General features: G+C 31.8%; 1 protein-coding gene and 2 long non-coding RNA genes across 3 annotated transcripts in view; 1 reads left to right on the forward strand and 2 right to left on the reverse strand.

The window, feature by feature from the left end:
- LOC149898118 (sodium-coupled monocarboxylate transporter 1) overlaps positions 1 to 9,294 on the reverse strand; it is a 33,676-nt gene extending 24,382 nt beyond the window's left edge. The window contains exon 1 of the mRNA XM_090115560.1: positions 9,213 to 9,294. The gene's annotated coding sequence lies outside the window, so the exon portion shown is untranslated. The remainder of the gene's footprint in view (positions 1 to 9,212) is intronic.
- A 2,632-nt stretch (positions 9,295 to 11,926) lies between these two features.
- Positions 11,927 to 13,212, reverse strand: LOC149898119 (uncharacterized). Its single transcript, XR_016458072.1, has 2 exons — positions 13,013 to 13,212; positions 11,927 to 12,218 (listed from the first exon to the last, which is right to left on the reverse strand). It is a non-coding gene; the product is annotated as an uncharacterized LOC149898119 (long non-coding RNA).
- Positions 13,213 to 15,175: 1,963 nt separating this feature from the next.
- Positions 15,176 to 16,107, forward strand: LOC149898120 (uncharacterized). Its single transcript, XR_016458099.1, has 3 exons — positions 15,176 to 15,389; positions 15,516 to 15,577; positions 15,652 to 16,107. It is a non-coding gene; the product is annotated as an uncharacterized LOC149898120 (long non-coding RNA).
- The last annotated feature ends 8,717 nt before the right edge of the window (positions 16,108 to 24,824 follow it).

Here is a 24,824-nt window from a genome sequence, read left to right on the forward strand (position 1 = left end):
TGCAAGTTAGTTTTTAACAGTAGATATCTATAAAATACATTTCTAGTGATATATTATCACATTTATGTGTTATAGAAACTTCTTTGATGAAAATAAACGCATTTGATCGGTTCGAGCGATATTTTTTTGTATACTCTATAATATAAGGGATGTCCTGGAACTGCACTCTGCACTCAGTTGGACAGCTTACAAGTGACGTCATAGTGCTGAATGATATAGATATTACATATTTTATGTTCTTATATCGTTATAGATAGGTCACCTGGTGGTTCAATTTTCAAATGACCCATAAATTTTTCAACATGGGCCTGTAGTCTAGATAAACCACAACTCTCTTACATAAGGCTAAAATGCCAAGTAATTATGATAAATGCTACAGCTGTGTACATTTTTAATAGCAATACCTATTATATATTTAACAATAGGTACTAGAAATTATGTTTAAACACCCTGTTTATCGAGGTGTAACTAATAAGGTCTTTAGATAAGTATTATGATTTATGATTTTACAAAAGCTTTCTTTTGGTTTTTTTCTGGGTGTAAAAGGGTGGGCTAAACTTATTTTCATGTGGACGCGAAGCGGGCCTAAAGCTAGTCTATAAATAATAATAATAGTTTAAAAAAACTAAAACACACGCTTTTTATAGAAAACCGAACTAAAAAATAGAAAATTTTATCAAATTAGTGTATTGTCATCGGTCCTCAATAAATCTACAAAGTTTGAACGAAATCTGGCCGTTTAAAGTGGGTCAAAATCGCGCCCAAAGAAGTCGGTTACAAACATACTGCCCCCCTATGCAAGTGGCTTTCTGTTAGCGTAGCGTTCAATAGAATAGACTACGAATGTATGAGATTGACGTAAGCTGTTGATAAACGTATCTACAGCTTACGTCAATCTCATACATTCGTAATCTATTCTATTGAACGCTACGCTAACAGAAAGCCACTTGCATAGGGGGGCAGGTGAAGCTAATATAAAGCGTGTAATAATAAATATTATAAATACATATTATAGGACATTATTACACAAATCGACCTTCTTTATTCCTTGATTATTCTTTACTACATCATCATCACTACATAGTATAAAACAAAGTCGCTTTCTCTGTCCCTATCTATGTCCCTATGTATGCTTATATCTTTAAAACTACGCAACGGATTTTGATGCGGTTTTTTTTTAATAGAACGAGTGATTCAAAAGGAAGGTTTTAGTATATAATTTATTAGGTTTTAGACAAAGCGGGCGAAGCCGCGGGCGGTAAGCTAGTTTGAGAATATACGACGTTTTATGGATCAGCTAGTACCTATACATTAAATATTATGTACAGTACATCATGCAATTGGTAGAGTCGACATACCTACAGTATCTTGCGAATTGGGTAATTCTGTGAGATTACTATGACCTTGAACAGGTAACAGATTATGTCGAATCAACGAGTCTTTGAACATCTGTGAAATAATAGTGATATGTAACAGCCGTGAAAAAGAGGAGATATGCTTGTTAAAACGCATTACAACCATAACAAACATTTACCTATATAATGTATAATGGCATATTAATACATATTGCACAAAGCAATATTACATACTACATATTATATTACCTATGACATAATATTAAATAACTGTTATAAATAATTATAATATTGCACACTTCTAATTGCATCAAATATGTATCTAAATCGAAATTTCCATGCAGCATTTCCTATTTATTTTCTACTAGGTTTCCGCCCGCGGCTTCGTCCGCGCAGTCAAAGAAAAACCCGCATAGTTGCCGTTCCCGTGGGATTTCCGGGATTGCGTCATTTTCCGGGGATAAAAAGTAGCCTATGTCCTTTCTCGGGTATCAAAATATCTCCATACCAAATTTCATGAAATTGGTTCAGTAGTTTAGGCGTGATTGAGTAACAGACAGACAGACAGAGTTACTTTCGCATTTATAATATTAGTATGGATTAAAACAAATCAAAAATTAAATAATAAGTACTTTAATACGTATATATAAAATACATATTTATTCAATTTTGTACATATAAGTTACTATTTCATACAGAAAAATTTGTCGTTTTTAAATCGTTTCGGAGTTTGGTAATAATAATAAACAATGTGACAATTTTTCACATAATATTATAGATAATAATATAATGATATTATGTAAGGATGCCCGTGGCTGCAAATTGCTAACCCATTATAGTTTGGTTTAATGACATTAAGTTATGTTGCATATTAAGTTATTACAATATTATGTTCAAATAGACGACAGACAGTATGTTAAAAACGTTATTTGTGAGATTAAATTGGGATTTATTATATTTTTTAATCCACTTGACGCACTTAAAAATTTCATCCGAATGAGTCGAGTCATTTTAGAGTTCAGTCAAATGAGAACAGAATTAAAAATGAAAAGAGAGAAAATCAATGCAGGTATGTAATTCGATAATTGGATTAAGTTACTCCTTTTAATAACAGCTATCTGTCAGTGAAAGTCCCGTCTAAATCGGTACAGCCGTTCCAGAGATTAACCGGAACAAACAGACAGACAAAAAATTTTAAAATTATGCACCGTGTATAAATGCCTGTGCATTTACAATTTTATTATTGGTGTTGATAAACAATATAAACAACTAAATAAACGCAGGGTCAAAGGTCAACTAGGCGTCATATTTCTTACTAGCATTGGAGTACGGCCAATTTCATTTGCCGTCACGTGGCGCCTAGATGTTACATTATGTAAATAATAAATATTAAATAATAACAATGCTGTAGTTGATCTAACAATTCAATATTTCACCAATAATTACTTGGTACCTATATTTTATTGGGAATCCACGAGTATGATTTGGGTTTATTTTTTATCAATAAAAGTTTTTTTTTTATCAATAAATGATTCATAGACTACAGGCCCATGTTGAAAAATTTATGGGTCATTTGAACCACCAGGTGACCTATCTAGAACGATATAAGAGCATAAAATAATAAGATTCAGCAATATGACGTCACTTGTAAGCTGTCCAACTGAGTGCAGATAAGAATTCGAAAGTACAGGTAGAAATTTATGGGTCACCTGGTGGTTCAAATGACCCATAAATTTTTCAACATGGGCCTGTAGTAGGGTGGAGTGATAATGTATGAAAGAAATTTTGTTTTGTTTTTTTCAAAAGGCATAGCGACAGAAAGGTGCCTTTTAATGAGTGAATTCAGCATACAAAATATTGTTTACCTGTCTTGATGTTTTGAGGTGCCCCAACCCAATTGAAAATTAGAAAAATATTATTTTTTCGCAAACTTTGATTTATTTTTTAATCACACTATTTTTATGGCCTTCAAGTCTATTATATAACAAACTTCTTTGTGATACACTAAATAATAGCCTGATTAATTGTTTTAACGTATTTCATTAATGAAAATGATATTATAGAAGAATGAAAATATCAGAAATAAGTAATTATTTAGTACTAGCTGCGCTTGCGGTTGCCTCGCGGTTTCACCCGCGTGGCTCCGCTCCTGTTAATCTAAGCGTAATGATATACAGCCTATAGCCTTCCTCGATAAATGGGCTATCTAACACCGAAAGAACTTTTTAAATCGGACCAGTAGTTCTTGAGATTAGCGCGTTCAAACAAACAATATCTTCAGCTTTATAATATTAGTATAGATTATAATATTAGTATAGATAACACTGTTTTTTTTTTCAAAATTAGGCATTAGCAGTCGTGATACTGATGCTCTTGCCATTATAAAATCATTTTGTTTACTTTCTCGGCAAACTGCACTTGAAGCTTATGTCACCAATTTGATAACATGCTTTACGGCCTGGGCAAGGCATAGAAAATCTTTGATATTCTGAAACGTAGTCAAACCGCTTTTCACGATGTCTTTTAAGGTTTCTTCAGATAAATTAGAAGTCAGAGGCTCAGTTTTCTTACATTCTTGCCACATAGTTAAGTTGGTATAATCTTTTGAGCAAGTACAAGAGAATTAAAAAAAATGCATTTGCAACTTCAAATATCAAATAACCTTTGGTACTGAGTTACAAAATACTTCAGTTATCTTTTCTTGTTCTTTTTTGTTAGTTTGTCGGTCTTGATAAGGTTTTAATAAGCGTCTATATTCATTGAATATGGTTTGTTGAATAAGTTGTAGTACTCTATTAAAGCTAATAGTGGGAAGCGATGCTTTTCGCCACACATCAAACATTTCCGTAGCTTATCTTTCGGATAAATCATGAATTTTGTTATTTTATCAGGTTTAAATTCATATCTAATAAATAAGTAATAGTTTCTTAGCATCAGTATAAGTCGGTAATTGAGACACTGGGTACTTCTCTGGCAAACAAAATACAGGACAACATGTCGTTTGACGTATTTTGACTTCCAACACTTTACTGTAACAAAGCGAATTTATAGATAGAACTCACATCAAAAATATTAAATTATGATCTTAATTGTATTTACGTGTAAAATATAATTAAGAAATATTACTAAAATTAGTGTTATTTCCTTAACGGCAATGTTCAAAATCAACGTTTCCTACAGTAAGATTCGGCGCAAACGGGCCACCGACCAGAGCCACTGGTAGCCAGCGATAGCCACTTTTTTATATATTGAAATATTATGTATTCTGTGTCTTCCCGTTGGCAACCAACGAGATAACACAGAATCTGATTTAGCGTTAATTTGTCAAAATTAAACTTTAATGATTTTCGACTAAATTTTTTGAATTTCTGAAAGTTCATGATGTTGGGGGCACCTCTAAATGTATCATCTGCAAAGTATAATTTTGCATGTGTATTTATGAGCAATAATGACATCTTTTTATAGGTATGCCGAAACGAAAATGAAAAAAAATATTTTTCACTCCACCCTAGCCTGTAGTCTATCAGTATTTTTTGAGTTTAACTGTTACCTTATAAAACATTTATCTTAGGGCTGATTTTTCAATACTTGGTTAAAAATTATTCGTCGAATAATGTATAATTTATACATTACTAGCTTTCCGCCCGCGGCTTCGCCCGCGTTTTCAAAGAAAAACCCGTTCCCGTAGGATTTCCGGGATAAAACCTATCCTATGTCCTTTCTCGGGTATCAAAATATCTCTATACCAAATTTCATGCAAATTGGTTCAGTAGTTAAGGCGTGATTGAGTAACAGACAGACAGACAGACAGAGTTACTTTCGCATTTATAATATTAGTATGGATTCAGTATAAAACTACCATTTTAAAAACGTATTCTAATTGCCCGTATTTAACAGTTTACGTGACATTTTAATATTATCGTGTAATACTTTATTGGATAAAACTTATCCGTCTTGGATAAAACTTATCCGTCTTGGATAAAACTTATCCGTCCAAAACATATAAATATGTTTTATCCAAGCATTGAAAATGTCAAAGACTAACAGTTCTTAGATACTACCTACGTAACTATCTAAGAACTATTAAAATAAGTTTATTTGTACTAGTCTACTATTTTTCTTCTGGCTCCTGCTGGTCTTAGCGATGAATGGGCTATCTAACACCGAAATAATTTTTCAAATAGGACCAGTAGTTCCCGAGATTAGCCGCGCGTTTAAACAAACAAACTCTTCAGCTTCATAATATTAAGTACCTAAGTACATATATATAGATGTGCCAACCGGATATGTAATTATATTATAACGTATCAATACTTAATTTATTAGTATTTTCATCTGAGACAATTTTATAATAACTTTAAACTTACATAGTTAACAATATAGTTACCATAATTATTAGATATTGTTTTACAGATCCGTAACGTTAATAAAACAATGCGATATTATACCCATTGAAAAGTATTAAATAACTCTGATATATTATTATTTATTAGGTATTCTATAACTATAATATGTTATTAATTATTATTATCTACTAGGTTTCCGCCCGTGGCTTCGCCCGCGCAGTCAAAGAAAAACCCGCATAGTTCCCGTTCCCGTGGAATTTCCGGGATTGCGTCATTTTCCCAGAATAAAAAGTAGCCTATGTCCTTTCTCGGGTATCAAAATATCTCCATACCAAATTTCATGAAAATTGGTTCAGTAGTTTAGGCGTGATTGAGTAACAGACAGACAGAGTTACTTTCGCATTTATAATATTAGTATGGATTATCTTGATTCTCTATTAATATTGATATTCTTTTGTTTAACCTTACTTCAAAATTCAAATATATCTATTTAGAAAAGGATTTATTACATAACTTTTACATAATGTTAACAGTTTTCACGAATACTGTTAACATTCATCACATGTAACCAATACTATTTTAAAATTTAATGTAAAAGCAGTGCAACCATTTTAAGTGTAGGTATATATTTTTTGCAAGGAATATAGGTAATACTATGATATCATATCTAAATGACTAAATACCTATTTATATTAGGTAAAAGTTTGTATGGTGTGGAAATAATATTTTATTACTAGCGGTCCGCCCCGGCTTCGCCCGTGGTACATGTTTACGTTTTCTCTACATAAGAACTATCCTCGTACTTCAAGGAATATAATAAAAAAAGAATTATCGAAATCGGTTCAGCCGTTCTCGAGTTATGCGCTTACCAACACATTTTGCGATTCATTTTTATATATAAGATTTCTACTACACGAAGGCTACAACAATTTCGCAGAGTTCACGTAAGAGCAATGTCGCTCACGGGCCACGGCTCACCCATTGTACGGAATAATTATTATTAATTATATCAATATAATAAACATATACTACACATACTGGTATTTCTAATTATATAAAACATGTGACTATTCATACTTGATCTAACTGTGTCGTTCAAATAATAATTTTAAATGGAGATTAGATTAATTAAACATAAACTCATATTAATATCTCATACCTACCTATTAAACACCATACAAAAATTGGTGATATTACGAAAATAATGATCGCTAATTCGCAACGGTATTGATGCGGTTATATTTAATAGATAGAGTGATTCAAGAGAAAGGTTTTAGTATTTAAATTTATTAGGTTTTAGACAAAACGGCGCGGCGCGGCGCGGCGCGGCGAAGCCGTGCCCGGTAAATAGTAAGTAGGTACCTACCTAGGTAGTAACTTACAACAATGAAGAAAGCCAGGAAATTCAGCCCATAAATAAAAAAAATTGATCTATAAAAAGATGGTGTTATATTACATAAAGTAGCTGTTCCCCGCATTTTTCCCGTTTCACCCGCATTGCTCCGCTCCTGTTGGTCTTAGCGTGATGATATATAGCCTATAGCCTTCCTCGATAAATGAGCTATCTAACACCGAAAGAATTTTTCAAATCGGACCAGTAGTTCCCGAGATTAGCGCGTTCAAACAAACAAACAAACTCTTCAGCTTTATAATATTAGTATACTTAGATTATAATATTATCAAAATATATTATTATCTATAATATTATGTACAATGCCTTTTATAAAATAACTAGATTTCCGCCCGCGGCTTCGCCCGCTTTATCTAAAACATAATAAATTATATACATACCTACTAAAACCTTTCTCTTGAATCACTCTATCTATTAAAAAAAACCGCATCAAAATCCGTTGCGTAGTTTCAAGGACATAGGGACAGAGAAAGCGACTTTGTTTTATACCTACTATGTGAAAAGGCATTTTTATTGAAATAGAAATGCAACACAATGATTTATATACCTACTGAAACGTATCTACAAAAACCTCTTATCTTTCGAATTTTATATAAGTAGCTACTTTATTTATTATTTCCAATCAAAAATTTCGCGGACAATGTCAATGATACTAGTAAAGTAGTTAATATAATCGAGAAGTTCTAAGTTAATTTTGTAAACTCATAAAAAAGCTATGTGACAACATAGGTACCTGTACCTAATGCTATAAAATTTTAAAGTCTGATCATTTTAGGTTTTAATATGTACACCTAGTTTTTTGCCGACTCCGGTCGGGTAACGATTTTAAGTTTTTTTGCAAGCAAGCGGAGATAAATCTAACAGACTAAAAACATTTCAAATATTAATAAATAATGTATAGTCAAAATTCTTTCGACCGTACTCGTATTTAATTAAATGTTTAAGATCAAAGATACATAAGTGGTCTAATTATTAACCTGACTTCCTTTACATAAATAGGTTTCTTCTTTCATAAAACGAACGAAGCCGCGTGAGCAAGTTATATTTTTCTAGAAAAGTATAATATGTAATTAGAACTTCCATCATCTCTCAAATTAATTGAAACAAAACAACATAGGTAGTTAGGTACGCAAATAATAATTAAAGTTTTTGTTCGAGTTAAAATAATTTAAAACCTGTTTTGTTTGTAACCGACCGAGTTTGTTCAAGATATATTTTATATAGAAAAAATTAATAATCGTTATATTGTATTCTTATGTAATCGTTTATTCTAGAATAATTTTAAATTATAAACTGTAACAAAAATAAAAAGAAATGATCTTTTCGTTTTCATTGATTTAAGGCGTTACCCGGCAATTTCGACTATGTTCAACCTCTATAAAGTCTGGTACAACATAAAGCACAATACCGAAAAAAATATATAAAATAGGATGGTCTTTGATCTTGAATTGCTCGCGAGGACTTTTTTCCAAAGTTAATAGATTTCTAGAAAAAAAATGTGCCGTGGTCAACGATTTTTCCGCAAATAGGTACTATAAACTTCGTAACCTGCTGACTTAGAGCTCTGAAAATTTTATGTTTAATAAATTATCAGTTACACAACAGTCCCTGACGAGGATTTTTTGTTTCACTGATTGGTATCTTTTTAAATACAAAATGCGAGGAAAAAAGAAGGTGCAGCGGGAGAGGTTTGAGATCCGTCAAGTATGCTCAAGGTTATTAGCGCATGTATTAAGCCTTAATATGTTAATGAATGCATTTTTATAGGTAACTACTGAATTACTAATATTTTGTTTAACCTTATGTTGTGTGAATGTTCTACCTACTTACCTTACTGTTATTATGCTACCTTTATTATAAAATATATTCTCTTAATAATTGTAAAAATAGACAATAAAAAATAAATCCACTTTTCAACACGTCCAAAACCTCAAACATAAGTTTAAAATCTTCAAGTTTTTATAAACATATCCCAAAATAAACAAAAGCGTACACATATTAAAAAACATACAAACGTTAATATAATTTTCGATACGCAATCACTACAACTGAATGACACAGCACAAACACATGAACACATAATAAATAATATGCACTTACTTCCGTATTTGAAATAGATTTGGCTATAATCCACACGTAGTATTTAACACGACACGTGCGCACTCTACGAGATCCCGCGGCGGAATGAAAACTGCCGCCAAAATAAGACAAATGTACATAATATAGTGCACAGAGTAAACAGATTAGGCGGGCGGATTGAGATTTTCCGACTACAGTTTGTCTATGATTTGTTAGTTTGTTTGTAGCGTATGTTTGTAATTTTTTTTTTCTGAAATCTAAAACTTAGAATTTTTTTTTATATTACTTTGAAATAATCTATGCGAAGCTATCGTTCAACACAGAAACTTAGTTAACTCCTCCGAAATAGCTTGACCGATTTTAGTGATATTTTGTGAGGTCGGAGAATAAATCGTAAACTATATATGTGCTGGGTGTCCTGCCAGAAAAAAATTTAAGAATATGTAGAGATAATAAACATAAAATCTACTACCAAATACGTTTTTATTTTGGGAAGTAGGTATTAAGGCCAATAACACGGAATCCATGAAAATTTATTTGTCACAAATGAATTACATTAATAAACGGAAACTACTAGAGACATGACAAAAACTTTGATCCATAAGTTTAGGCAAGTTTTTAAAAGCAATGCTTTTTTTGTCTATGACGCACTGGCTTATCTATGTTTGTACGCAAATTGTTCCATTTCGTTTAAATGAGTTGTCTTTTTTTTCCTATTAATCTGCACATGATACAAATGATACAATATAAGAAAAAAAAATGTGTGCGTGCACTAAAGTACACACGTAAGAAGTGAAACTTCTTTATGACCTTAAAAATGTCACGAGTATGGCGTAACGCAAAAATGTCACGCGTACGGAGTAACGCTAAAATGTTACACTAAATTTTTGTCCAACCCCGATAAAGAAGTTTCGCTTCAAAAACTTGGTAAACTAAAGTTTTTTCCAAGACACATTAAAAAAATGTATGAATAATAATTAAACTTTAATGAATGAATGAGAAATATTTTTATGGTTCAGGTGGAATTATATGTCGAATTTTTACTACAATGTTGCTATAACTAATAGACAAGGAAAAATCTAAGGAAAGAGTCATTTATGCATTAATCTATTTCTGGGGAGCTGTAACAACGGAAAATTGCTTCAATGAGTAATATTACACCTACATATACAATCCTGCATTTATATGGCAATTGAAATACGCGGGTTTAAATCATTGACGTACAATAAACAACTAGACAAACAAATAACAAGCAAATAACAATCACAAAAATTATTGTCAAGCTCATACTCAACCTTTATTAATTATTCAATATATGTACGTCTTCTAGAGGCTTTTTAGAAGCACTTTTGAATCGTCATAACCACAGGTCATAACATATTTTTAAAATTTACCAACGATTTGGAAAGCAGTAGTTATCTATGGAGAAGATTCAACAATATTACATTTTAAATAAACAAATTATGAAACTACATATTAATAGGTACATACTTAATAATGATGCCAAAGAACTGTCCTGTGGTTCTTCGCGCTTGTCGGAAGCAACAGCTGAAAAACTCTGATTGCGCGTCCATTGGGCAGAGTTTTCTAATAATTATGAGCGGTAAAAGTAATCAACCTTATCAACTTTTAAAAATATATAGTTCCAGAAAACATAATTACATCTTTATGATTATTTAAGTGTATTTAAAAAAATAGTAATATTTAATAGATAAATATTTAGGACAAAAATAAAAAAAAATATATTGATGAAATTTCCTGAATAACGGTAAGTCTATGGATCGTAAGACCGAATCACATAATATAATATCTATTTTGATCTATTTAATAACATCTATATTCTATAATGTATAATATAGATAGTATTAATAATTATAATATTATCTGTGATAATATATTCATCTACCCGCCATTATGTTGCTAATGTCAATTTTTGCCGGTGCCAAGTATTAGCTATCAATTTGTAAACAAAACATGATATTTTGTAAAATAACAACATAATCTGGATAATATATATTTTGCAAAGGAATATTACGTAGGAAGTACCTAGTTTAATAATTTTATAGAGGAAGATGCTCGCGAGAGTAACAACAATGTGATATTTTATTTGCAAAGTGAGTATTTTATTTTTATTTCATTTTATAAACAACTAGCTGTTACCCGCAGCTTCGCACGCATGGAAAAGATAAGTTTTCATGGTACAACCATGAACCATTCATGCCCTGTTATGTCGCCTTGGGGGTAGAATTGATCAAAATCTTAGCGGATGCCTGTCTGAATTTTTGTACTCCTAATAGTTCATTTACATATATCATGAATTCATTAGATAATTTTAGTTTTAATGAAAATAGTATTGTTATTATAACATTATACGGAGATAGTTTTATTTAAAAAAAAACATGACATTGATATAGGATTTCAAAAAATGTAAAAATTAACTAGTGAGACAAAATGTAAATTGTCCGTATTTAAGCAAAAAGGAACCACCCAGCAAAAACGCACTTCTGAGATATTAAAGGATTTACAAAAACATTTGCAGCTCTGTCAGATGAAGTAAAATTAAAATTTATTTTATTTAAATTCATTGATAAATTACTTATTTAAGTATGTGTATATAAATTTGCTCTGAATATTCTTAAACTTTCTAGATAATTAAGAAAATGTGCATGTGGTTCCTTTTAACATTTATCAATTGATAGGTTTTCTCTTATACAAAAAGGAACCACATCCCATGGATTTAATGATATAAATGAAACTATGTATTTATAATATCGTAATTAAAGCTTTAATTAATAAAATATATAAAATAATACTTATATAGGACGTTTATTCGACGTTATCATCAAATTGGATTTCGAAATCCACCGTGTCTAGTCCATCTATGTGGTCTTCTATTGCATCATCACTAATGAGACCGTTATAAAAACTGTGCATCTTGTGGAATGAGATGTAATATGGACTGAATATCGCTAGAAGGTGAAGAAAGCTTCTCCAGAGGCAGCGACGTATAAGGTTCTTCGTTATCTTCTGTAATAAAAAGAAAAAAAGCTATAAATCAAAACAATAAAGCCGCGTGGCTTTTATACGTAGGTAGGTATATGGCGACAGCAAAATATTATTAGTTCTTATAAAGCCGTGTCCCTACTAGACGACTAAGTATGTTGTATGTACATGCGCCATGTACAAAAAACTGGCTAAGTGCGAGTCGGACTCGCGCAACGAAGAGTTCCGTACCATTATCTATAAAAACGGCAAAAAAATCACGGCTTATTGTATGGGAGCTTCTTAAATATTTATTAAGCTATTGCATAGCTTCTATCGCGGGCCTTGAGCGCGGGGACTGAATCGAGAAATTCCGTAACGAAAAAACCTCACTCCGACGGGCTCGGAGGTGTGGCTTGAAGGCATGCTATGCAATAGCTTTACCGCGGCAGTCCCCGAGTGCCACACGTCTTTTTTATTTTGTTTTTTTATTATTTGTTGTTACAGCGGCATCAGAAATAAACGTATTTTACCAAAATAGTAGGTAGGTACCTAGATCATCGACAGTTATTTTTAAAACAGGGTTTAGACTTTAGTAGTTTCATCTCACAATGACAGATGAATCGTAACAAAATGACTCTTAATTCGACTCGCCGCGCCTTCGTGAACAACGACATTGTCGTTAAAATACGTAAATCCACAGAGGATTCCTCTTGTACTTACTTAATGAACTATCTTCTTAAAATCACACCACAATCAGGAATGAATCAAAAGTGGATAAAGCGTACCTGCATCTCAGATTCAATAAGTACTAAAATGCATTAAATAAAACTACTTACCCGTTGTATCTTCATTATTATCTTCGGTGTTCGTCTCCAATGCTTTTCTTACCCATTGCTTGCTTATTTATTTATTACTAAACATTTTCACATTTAATTTTAAAGGTAATTAACAAAAACAATAGAACTTACTTCGCGGAGGAAAAAAACACCGTCACGTATTCGAACTACTTCGCTGAATGTCACCTATATTGACAGATGTTCGACGTTTTCTTTAAAAATTGGAGTTTTGCACTTTGAGCTATTTAAGTAATGAAATACGTTGTTTAAAGATGAGAAGCATTGTAACAAGTCAAGGCATTTGGTTCCATATAGCGATGATGGGTTTCAGAATGTTTTACAATATTTATTTATGCATAATAGAACCGAATGCTTGTGGTTTTATTTTGCAATAAAAAATTACAATTAAATTATGTATTTATTTTACGCATAACCATACCACAGAAACCTGGTTCCATTTTGTGTATTAAAAATAATTGTTATTAATAGAAATATGTGTAATGTATAATGGTACCATGTAGGTGTGGATCTGTTTTGTATAAAATGACATGATAGTAATATCGTTTATTTGTTTGAACAAAGCAGTCCCGTGGTGCTGTGGTTCGGTTTTGCTTAATATGTAATTATTCGTTGTTGCTGGTGGTTCCTTTCTGCTTTTAGTATACCTTGTTTCCAACGTAAAAATCATGTGGTTCTTGTTTGTATAAGAATTTAGACCACTTTTGGATGAGTATTCTTCAATAAAAGCAAAAAACGAAATTTGTCAAGTGGTTCCATTTTGCATAAATACGGACAATTTATGTTGTGTTGCCTGGTTTGACACAAAATCAATATAGATTTATCTATAACTAACTGTGCTCCGTGTTTTCACCCACATTGCTCCGCTCCTGTTGGTCTTAGCATGATGATATATATAATATTATAGTCTATAGCCTTCCTCAATAAATGGGCTATCAAACACCGAAAGAATTTTTCAAATCGGACCAGTAGTTCCTGAGATTAGCGCGCTCAAACAAACAAACAAACTCTTCAGCTTTATAGATGTTAATTTAAAATTGTAAATATACAAATCATCATAGTGATGCATTTATAAATTTTGACTTAGGGCTGATTTTTCAATGCTTGGATAAAACTTATCCGTCCAATAAAGTATTACACGATAATATTAAAATGTCACGTAAACTGTCAAATACGGGCAAGCATTGAAAAATCGGCCCTTAAATTCATGTATAAAATCTTTTTGTTTGACAAAGAATACAGTGTATCTGCCCTTTAGGAGAGAACTTGCTATGTTAATAGTATATAAAATTATTAAACAGTCTGGTAGATGTTCGGTATCACTCTACTATAATTTCTATGTATGTACCTATCTTATATTTTGGAAATAAAGTTATTGATTATTATGTAGTAGTAATTATATACACTAACCTAGGTTAAGTGTTGACAGAAAATCTAACCCTAAGCTAGATTTAAACAAGTATATGTATAAGACAACAGCTAAGCAACCTTTTTCCATTGTACGTCAAAATATTCAAGGCTTGGCTAGCAAATTATTAGAAGTAGAATTATGTTTCATAAATTAAACTTTCAATGGATTTAATGCAACTAAATTAAATGATTGTAAGTGCAATAATTATGAAAGAGATTCATTTAAATAATAATAAATAAAAAATAAAAAACACTTTATTTGCACACACAAAACATAACAAAATCAAACAACAATAATATACACTGGAGCGGTATAAATAGGCGGCCTTATCGCTAAAAAGCGATATTTTCCAGGCATATTCCAGACATATTTAAGGTGATGAATTAATTTTTCTAACATTTACGGCCCTTTTCAAACCTTCGTAATTTTTATATTATTAAAGTTGTCGTGATGAAAATTCTTGACAAGAAAGTTCAATAGTAACACAATACGTCTACCGTTTTAGAAACATGATTCCATGATATTTTCTCGATAGAAAAAAAATACAAAGTTATCATTGTTATTTTTTTTTAATCTCTGGCATCTTCAAAATAACAAACGTAAAGTTATGACTTTTTGGATATTAACTATAAAATATACAACCTATACGTCTACCGTGTTAGAATTTTGAAATATGCGATGGTTTTGAAATAAACAAGAAATACTTGAAATTAGCGCGCGACCAGCCAATATAGCGAGAGCCGCCCTGTACCTTCCTACCCCGATCGCTGCACGAGTCATTCCCGCTACGGCCGTCACACGGGGAACTTGTGTCGCTCGCGCAATCGTAAAAAAGGGTGACAACACGATAAGACAAAATGAGACAAATGGGGACAATAAAGAAAATAAGAAGAAGAAACATAAAGGTTGGAGGAAAAAGAATGCTTACAATTGGAACAAATTAATGAAGTAAGTTGGTTTTATTTTAAATTTGATGATAATTGTTTTATAGACGATGTTTGATATGTACCCCTGTTTTAAGTACATAACGAATGTGTAAGATTTTTTCATTTATAGCATAAATAATCTGTTCAGAAATCCGGAATCCAGAAGGAAAATAAACCCACTGATTGTTCACAATGTGAATCCACTCCTTCGTAAGTACCTTTATTCAGTCAAAAATGTATGTTATCAAAGCTCTACTGGTTTTATCGCATGATTCCATTTTTAGCAAAAAGCAACAAAGTGCAAAGAAATAAAAAATCATGGTGAACTTAGTGGAAGTATGGTGGACATAATATGGAACAGGAGCTCATTGGAGTAGTATTATATTTAAAAAAAATACGAAATAATTTCAAGAATTACATTTCTTAGAAGGTGGTAGATAAGTATGTTGTATAAAGAATTTGATGTTGATATTTATTTCATTTATACTTACTACACCTGTGCGGGAAATTGCTTAGTAATAAAACAGGTTTATATTCATATTTACATAGTAATGTGAGTTTTCATTTCGAAAAATTTTGTGTAAGTATATTAAATTGAGTTCCTGGGTGATCAGGAAACACAATTGGGCCCGGAAGATGGCGCTGCAGTCACTCCTCCTAATGACATGAACCGATTTGGATGAATATTTGTGTGCACATTTCATTGTTGTGGGATGATTGGTTGATTCGCTTTCACATTAGCTAATATTATGTAAATAAATAAATAAATAAAATAAAAAACACTTTATTGTACAATGCACAGATATACAATACAATAATATACAAAAAGAATCTTCACCGTACAAATTGGCGGCCTTATCGCTTTGAAGCGATTTCTTCCAGGCAACCTTGGGATATAGGAAAATGAAAAGATTGAAAAAGGTAGATAGTGCATATACGAGGAGTGAATACAAATAAAAATAATAGATATGAGTAAGTTATAAAATTACATATAATATAAGAAAGAAAGAAAACGTGCAGAAGAGGATATATAAAAATTTCAAGTAGAGAAATAGGTAAAACAGAACAGATACAGAATGACTATGAGGTCAGATAATATTTTTTAATTGCAGCTTTAAAACTATTCAAAGTTTGCGCTTGCTTTATTGCGGTATTATGTATTTTTGTTGTTAGAAAGTAAACTTAATTTAATGTTTATAATACATTATTATTGGTATAAATAAGCCAGTGTTCGTCTCACATTGCTGTACCTGCCTACCTACCCTACCAGGGCCTAACTTTGTTCTGGCTATTTTATTTTGATTATTTGTAATGAATAATTACAATTATAATAGAGTGCAAAAAATAAATACATGCGTCAATATGTTTTTTGTTTTTTTTAAACAATTTTTTTATTTAAAAAAATATCATTCCGACCGCGGCTTTGCCCGCGTGGAATTAGATTATATCGTGAATCCTGTCTTATCCCACAGAAGTGTTCAGTTCGGATAAAAAGTATCCTATGTGTAAATCCAGGCAATTAGCTATATTTTATCAAAATTGGTAATGTAGTCTTGACGTGATGAAGTAACAACTAACAAAAAAATATACAAATTAACATCCAAAGTTTCGCATCAGTTTTACTGTATTAGTGATATCTTCCACTCTTGACTTTGACTGAGAAGAATTAGGGTTTATAACTTCTTTCAGAAATAATTACCTTTCATTTCTGGGCATGACGTAATATCTACGTCAGCATCAAATTCTATCTAAATCCATTCAGTAGTCCGCGTTATTGAGTACCATTTCATTTTTTCAGAGTAACAATATTTTTTGTTATTTTAAAGATTATTTATAACCTGTATTATTTTGTAATAAAGTAAACATTACGAAATAATAATAATTATTAATAATGTCTAAGTAGTTGTTAAAAAGAAGATTATTTGTTTATAAGCAAGAAAATAAAACCAATAAATCAACAATTAAATATATGTATAAGAATATTATAACTGTATGACGACTCCATACATGTTTGTCCCGAGTCGGCCAGCGGCAGCGCGGCGAGTTTGCAAGAATGACTTCGCGCACACCCGCGTTCGCGATAGCGAGCTATTAGACTCCGCCCGCCAAGCAGTAGATTTTTTTTTGTGTATCGTCTTAAACCTTTTTTGTATAATAAAAAAAAAATGTGACAAAAAATTAAACTTTTTATTTTCATTTATACCTAGTTAAGTATATCTACTATTTTTAGTTTCTTAAAATGTAATATTTACTACTAGCATTCCGCCTGCGGCTTCGCCCGCGTTTTCAAAAAAAAACCCGCATAGTTCCCGTTCCCGTGGGATTTCCGGGATAAAACCTAGCCTATGTCACTCAGAAATGATGTAGCTTTCCAACAGTGAAAGAATTTTTCAAATCTGCCAAGTAGTTTCGGAGCCTATTCAATTCATACAAACAAACAAACAAAAAATCAAACCTTTCCTCTTTATGATATTTGTATAGACTAAAACGAAATTCCAAGGTTTTAAAGTTTTTCCAGGATACAAAATAATTTCAACGGATATACTTTAAACTAGTTTTTGGTATTACGTAGACGACCTACTTCCTTTATCAAATAATACTTGCGTTCCGGATATGATTCATACACACTGATAAAAAATTCGGAAGTCTTTTAAATGCATTATAGTTCTGATCCAATTTTTTTTCATGGCAGCCCAATTTTTATTGAAACTGTATAAGAAGCAGCTTAGTTTAGTTTCTAACAAAGATGCATTCCGTTGTCTGTCCGTCCCTATGTATGCTTAACTTAAAAAATTGCGCAACGGATTTTGATGCGGTTTTTCTCATAGATAGAGTGATTCTTAAGGAAGGTTTTTGTATACAATTTGTTAAAGTTTAGACAAAGCGGGCGAAGCCGCAAAAAGCTTAAAAAATTACAAATCACGTGAAATAACTAATTATAGGCAAGTTTTAAGTGTGTGTGTGATGTCCCATTGTGGGGTAAGGGCAGATGCATTATGCATGTACTTCTACATCTTTTTCACTTATCAATTATCTTCAGGGATAGTAGGTGATCAGCATTCTGTGTCCTGCCAGACAGAGACATTTTTGTTCTTGTCTCCACCGGGAATCGAACCAAGGACGTCTTGGTTCTACGCTAGCGCGTCAACCAAATTTTAATGAGTACTACAATTACAATTGATTAGAAATTCATTGATGGATTCTATGTACAACATGATAACGGCGTTATACAACCTTGAGGCTTTACATTCACGTTATTCAAAAACTTTGCGTAGGTAGTTAGGTACTATAGAATATATCTGTACTTAATATTAAAGCTTTAGAGTTTGTTTGTTTGTATGAGCGCGATAATCACAGGAACAACTGGTTATTTTGAAAAATTATTTCGGTGTAAGATAGCCCATGCTATAGGCTATATATCATCACGCTAAGACCAAAAGGAGCGGAGCAATGCGATTTTCGAGATAAATACTTGCCTATGTGTTAATCCAAATTACCTTGTATGTGTGTGCTAAATTACATGAAAATCTTAAAATAATATTAGTAGGATATAAGTCTTTCTGTATTTCTTTCTTTCTAGCCATTCTTATATGAATCAGGGCAGAGTCATAACATTAACCAAATAGATTATACACATTTCACCGCATCATGAGTCACATGTACCTACTACATCACGCGGTACCCACGGTGTTTGGCCGGATTTCCATGTAAATATTTGTTATTTGTTTTATCTTCGGATCTGTCTGCCGTTGATCCTCTTGTTTGTAGTCTGCATTCGTGATTCGATTCATTATTTAGTTGTAGTACGGTGACGTATGGAAGGCATTTTAGATAATATGGGAGTAAAAGAAGCAAGTTTGGAGTTCAATCCCACTTCTGAATTGGTTACTTATATTATTAATGTATTTTTATTTATGAAATCTATATTTGTAAGATTTTAAAATAACTATTATATAAGTAATGAAAACGAAAAAATAAAATTACTTATCGTTTACTGAATCAATTAACTAGTTAAAGCTCTATTAAGATTTAAAAAAAAATTTGGTGTTCTTGTGATAGACAAAATTGCATTAATAATAACTTTTGATAAGGGTAATAAAAAAAGTTTATTAAGGTATAGATAAGGCATAGATAAACAATTCTAAATATGGAAAAACCTGTTAATTAGCAGAATTTAGCAAAAAATGACATCTCAAAAACACAACAAACTGAAGGACACGCCAAATAGTTACCTTAGATTTTTTAACTTTGATATATATTTTATAAATACCTTCTAGTCGAAAATTTTTATTTTGATGAATGGCAGAACTAGTTTTTATTACCTATGAGCTTTTGCTAAAAAGTACTTAAGTTATGATAGTTTTTTTAATGCGATGCTAACATGGGGTAAAAGTGCAAATCATCAAATCTGATATTCAACCGATAGGTAGGTATAATAATATAATATATTGTCTTTTTTTTTAATTCGTTTGAACATCGCTTCGCCTGATGGAAAGCGACAAGCGACTATAGGATGGAGCATGCACCTAAATGCCTATTCACTTTTTTTTTTGAACAAGTCCAGATTATAATTATCGGGAAACACGGAGGCCATTGTCTTTTATTATAATATATTTAGTATTTGTGTTTGTGCATGTTGTATAATATACATTGTATGTTATAAATGGTAGGCTCAATATTCTCAGATTACAGATAACAGAGTTACTATCCATACTGAGTATTTCCAAACTATACAAGGCCAGCACGCAACGGTGTGAAACTAATCACGTATAGTTTGGAAATAACTTTTTTACAAAGTTCTTCCAATCTATACAACAGTAGTACGCAAATACTCGCGTATACCTACTTTGTAGTGAAGTAAGAATAGCGCTCCAAAACATACAGCGTCAGTACGCATGTGGACTAATCGTGTATGTTTCGGAGTAAGCGCGGCGTCTTTCCATTGCTCGCGTTTATATTATTGTATTCTTTAAATCTATTATTACATGCATACACGAATTTTGCGAACTGATCATGTATAGTTTGTATCGTGGATGCTTGCGGGTTCGTTCCCGACTATACTACACGACTTACTTACAATTGACAATAGTGCTAAAAAGTAAAAATCTAATAAGTCCAGAAGAAGACTGTTGCGAAGCGACGGAGCCCCGCTTCGCAGGACTCCTATTTTTGTGTAGTTAAAAAAAAACACGAACCTAACCTAACCTTATAGCTGTTACCTATTTATTTGCTTAAGGTTATCTAATAATATTTCTATTCCATATTTTACTGAATCAATAATAATCAAGAAGAATAAAAGTAGATAGATATAGCTGTGTAAAAGTCTTTGATTGCCTATATGCATACCTATTTATTATTTCGTTCAAGCGTGTGGTGTAGTATATTTAGTTATATTTTGCGTAATGATCACAGTATTACAATATCTATACAGTACGGAAACGAATGTATTTGTGCTGAGAAACGGAGGGGAACTGGCGGGGGGTCGGGCGACGCGGGCCGCGTAAGGCAAACACGCTTAGTTTGCATTACCTAGCGCGAAAGGACGACGCAGTCGTATTTTTGACGTGACAACGTCTTATAATTCGATAGAGCCGGCGGCTGCACGCACGAAAAAACATGACTCATGCGGCGTTACCTCGCTCTGAGGCGTTCCCTATGTGGCTTGAAGTGCAAGCGAGAGCGCGGAACGAGCGACAAAGAAGCACAATCGGACGTTGTCACGTTCAACTATCGTCAGTAAACCGACTTTACAGACAACCAATTTTTTTTGTGTAATAATTTTATTATACATAGGTACTTACATATTCTATTATGGCGCGCACAAACTGTTCCGTTTACGGATGTAAATCTACATTGAAATCCCAGAAGGAAACAATATTTCAGAAAGATTGTATTAATTGTATCTGTTGAATTAAAATCAAAGCTATGTATATTATGTTGTCCTCATTATTTTCTAATCAGATTGTACATCCCAATGCGAATGCATTACTTAGTTAAATGTTATAATATACAATTAAGAACATCCAAAAATAAAGTGTCCACGTAAATAATATTTAGCAGTGCAATATCTGTAATTATATATTTGAACAAATAATTACATCAGATTTAATAATCGCAATTATTTTGAATGTACATATGAATAAATGATTTCATCATAATATTAATAATCACAATTGTTTTATTTCCCATTTGTTGCAACCCTAGCGTATTTTCGTGTGGCAGCGTAAGTACCTACGCTGGCGGCGGCATCGCGCGACATCAAAGGCGTTTCCTTACTGTAGGAAATAATATTGTAATACTGTGGTAATGATCGTGTATAGTTTGGAACGAAGACGCAAGCATCCGCGTTACAAAGTATACGCGATCAGTACGCAAAATTCGTGTATATGTTACAGCCAAAAGCCTTAACCAGTCAAAAACTTTAATGACCGGTAAAATTAGTCAATAAGGTTATTGACTAAAGGTGTCGGTCAAAACCCTTATATTGAATAATCACAGACTTAAAAACAGCATTACAATATATACACGAGTAGTTTCCTATGGTTGCGTTCTGGCTATGTATAGATTGAAAAGACGCATCCATACTTGCCTACTTCTTGCCTATTAGCTTTCCGAATTCCGCATGCGTCTTCGCCCGCTTTGTCTTAAAATTAAATACTAAACCTCCTCGACAACCACTCTGTCTTTTAAAAAACTGCATTAAAATATGTTGCGTAGTTTTAAACAGAAGGAAGCTACTGTTTGCTTTACGCTTTTGAATAAGTAGTTGAAATACATATAAAATTTACCACGGGTTCGAAAAGCAGTTTCTACAGAGAAGAACCGATAAGAATTATGGCCGTGGTTACTTTTAAAATCATAACAATGTACCTAAAAATTATTTACAAAGGTATTTAAAACCAAAAAATACCTAGTTACTATGAAGTGATTATTATTATTTAATACAATCGTTGTCGTGTCATTCAGTATTCTACATAATTATTTCAATGTGCATTTTTAAAGTGTAACTACGTATTTAAAGGAATAATTACGATGCCTCCTAAGTATAATGAGTCAACTGACATTTTAGTAATTTTACAGGAGAGTGATTTGAAGGCAAATCGTTTATATTTTAGTGAAATCAAATTAATTCGAAACAAAGTAAATGTTTTTTTAATAAAAATTGTAAGCCCTTCCTTTGGTATAAAATGATTTTGCTGATTTTTGTTTTTAAATGGCATTTTTTGTAGATGGCTGGGTCTACGCCGGCGGGACTCAATAGTGAAATGGTTTAACTACCAGTTATATTTATGTACGTCGTTCATCAAAATCTATCGTTAACACCAAAATCACATGAAATAATGATTGTCATTTTATTAATTTAATTTTACTTTTGTTTGTTTTCGGGTTTGTTTATCTCAATAAATAATAAAATGCTGAAATTATGTCACTTGACTCATTATACTAGGAAAGTAATTAGCAAAGTTAACATTTGAAACCTCATCGTATACTGGACCAATGTAATTTACTGAGGTTTATTTTTAGGATTTTTTTTGTAATACCTTTCGATGTGTGGGATTAATAAAAGCTAGGAAGAAGAACATGAATAAGAAACCAATAACAACTCATTTTGAAGAATCACAATGTATTTTTCGCCATAATTAAGTAGGAATATCTTTTTAACATAATAGCTTTACTAAACGCTACAACGTGAACAAATCGCTATTAAAAAATATCAATTGGTAACTTACGTTCAACAATAATGAAAATTATAGAAATTTATTATTAACGTAGTAATCCAGGCATTTCTAATGCTTAACAAATTAAAAATCAGTCGTTAGATCCATTAGAATTAGTTGCAATCAAATAATTTATTAAAAAATAAATGAAATTCCTCTTTTTCGCTATAATTAATTACGAATTTCTTTATAGCCTTTCTAAAAGCTACAAGTAAAAACAAATCAACATTTAACAAATTAACAATGTTCCATCATCAAAGAGAAATAAATTAATAACGTCACAGTCTAAGGCATTTCTAATGCTCAAAAATATCACTTTTAACAAATTAGAGTCATATATCTATAATCATAAGTCAGAATCGCTGTCGTTAGCTGCATTAGAGTTCGTTGAAATCAAATTATTATAAAATAAATGATACTCTTAAGAATTACCAGTATCTTACAAAGATCCATCAAATCTTTGTGCTTATTTTGGTCAATAGGAATGAGTATCTGATAAGCTAAAGAAATATTATTATCTACGTCAATATTTAACTCTTTTCTATTTCGTGTAGCTTTTGATATCTTTACACAATCTATCTACTTGTAACAACATCTTGGTATCTCGTTTTACAAAACAGCCTATATGGATAATCCGCTTAAACTAGTTCTTCTGTTACTTTATTCCAAGGCATTTTTGATCCATCATTGGTAGTTGTCCAGTTGTTTATAAGTTATAGCTTTGATTTAAAGTGAGTGAGACACTTTAGTAACTTTGTATGGCTTTTCATCGGATTTGGCAAAACTAAAAGCTGTAGCTGTCTTTCGTCTGTCTTTCAATTATAGCGTGCATACTGTCGCCTTCATTTGGACCCACTAATAGAAAGCTATGACTAATATCTATAACAAACTTTGAACTAGCTAGTTTATCCTCGCCTTTACTAAATATTATAATATATATTATACATATTTATATACATATTATAATACATTAAGAATATAATTCTGTTTCTATTTTGACCTCCACAGTTGTCTGACCTGAACCGGTAATCTTTGACACCATTACCCACCGTGTCTTCTATAAACTTGAAAACACAGCTGGAAATTTCATTAGCGCCTCTCTTTGCTGTCTGTTGTCATAAAAAACAATAACCATAATATCATTCATTCATGTAATTAATCATCATAATATCATCGATTCCTGTGTAAATTTTTAAAATTTTCGCGCCCTGTTTGACTGCATTCTGTTAATATTATTAATTTAACATGTTAAAGAACAATTATTACCTAAAATTGCGTGCTTACTTGCCGCCATTCATAGTCTACTGAGCCGATATAAACTTGTATATCGATACAAGTTTATTGTGTCCCCCCTCACGCCCCGCGTACACTGGTACAACGTTATTTAGATCAGTTTACGATGTACGATTTTAACTGATGTTGAAATTGATTTAGTATACGTGAAATTATCTCGGTAATTATTGTACTTTTTAAAAAATTTTTAACACGAACGTTTAGATCACGATTTATCATGTTCGTTTTTATAAAAATATGAAAATACCTAAATTTGTTAGTTGACTCAGTATACTTAGGAGGCATCGATTAGTCATCAGAATAATTACGAAAAAAATTTGCGCAGTTAAATTTAATACAAGAGCAAGTCATCAATATTCAGCGAAATCATAAAACTAATCAAGCAGAGAAGTAATTAATGTACCATTGTGAATTTCCACGCTCATTGCTTCGATAAGCGATGGTAT

Source organism: Colias eurytheme, chromosome 23 (genome assembly GCF_061535395.1).
Source record: "Colias eurytheme isolate Ceu_HAF_F1 chromosome 23, ilColEury1 Martin Lab GWU primary, whole genome shotgun sequence".
Taxonomy (NCBI): Eukaryota; Metazoa; Arthropoda; class Insecta; order Lepidoptera; family Pieridae; genus Colias; species Colias eurytheme.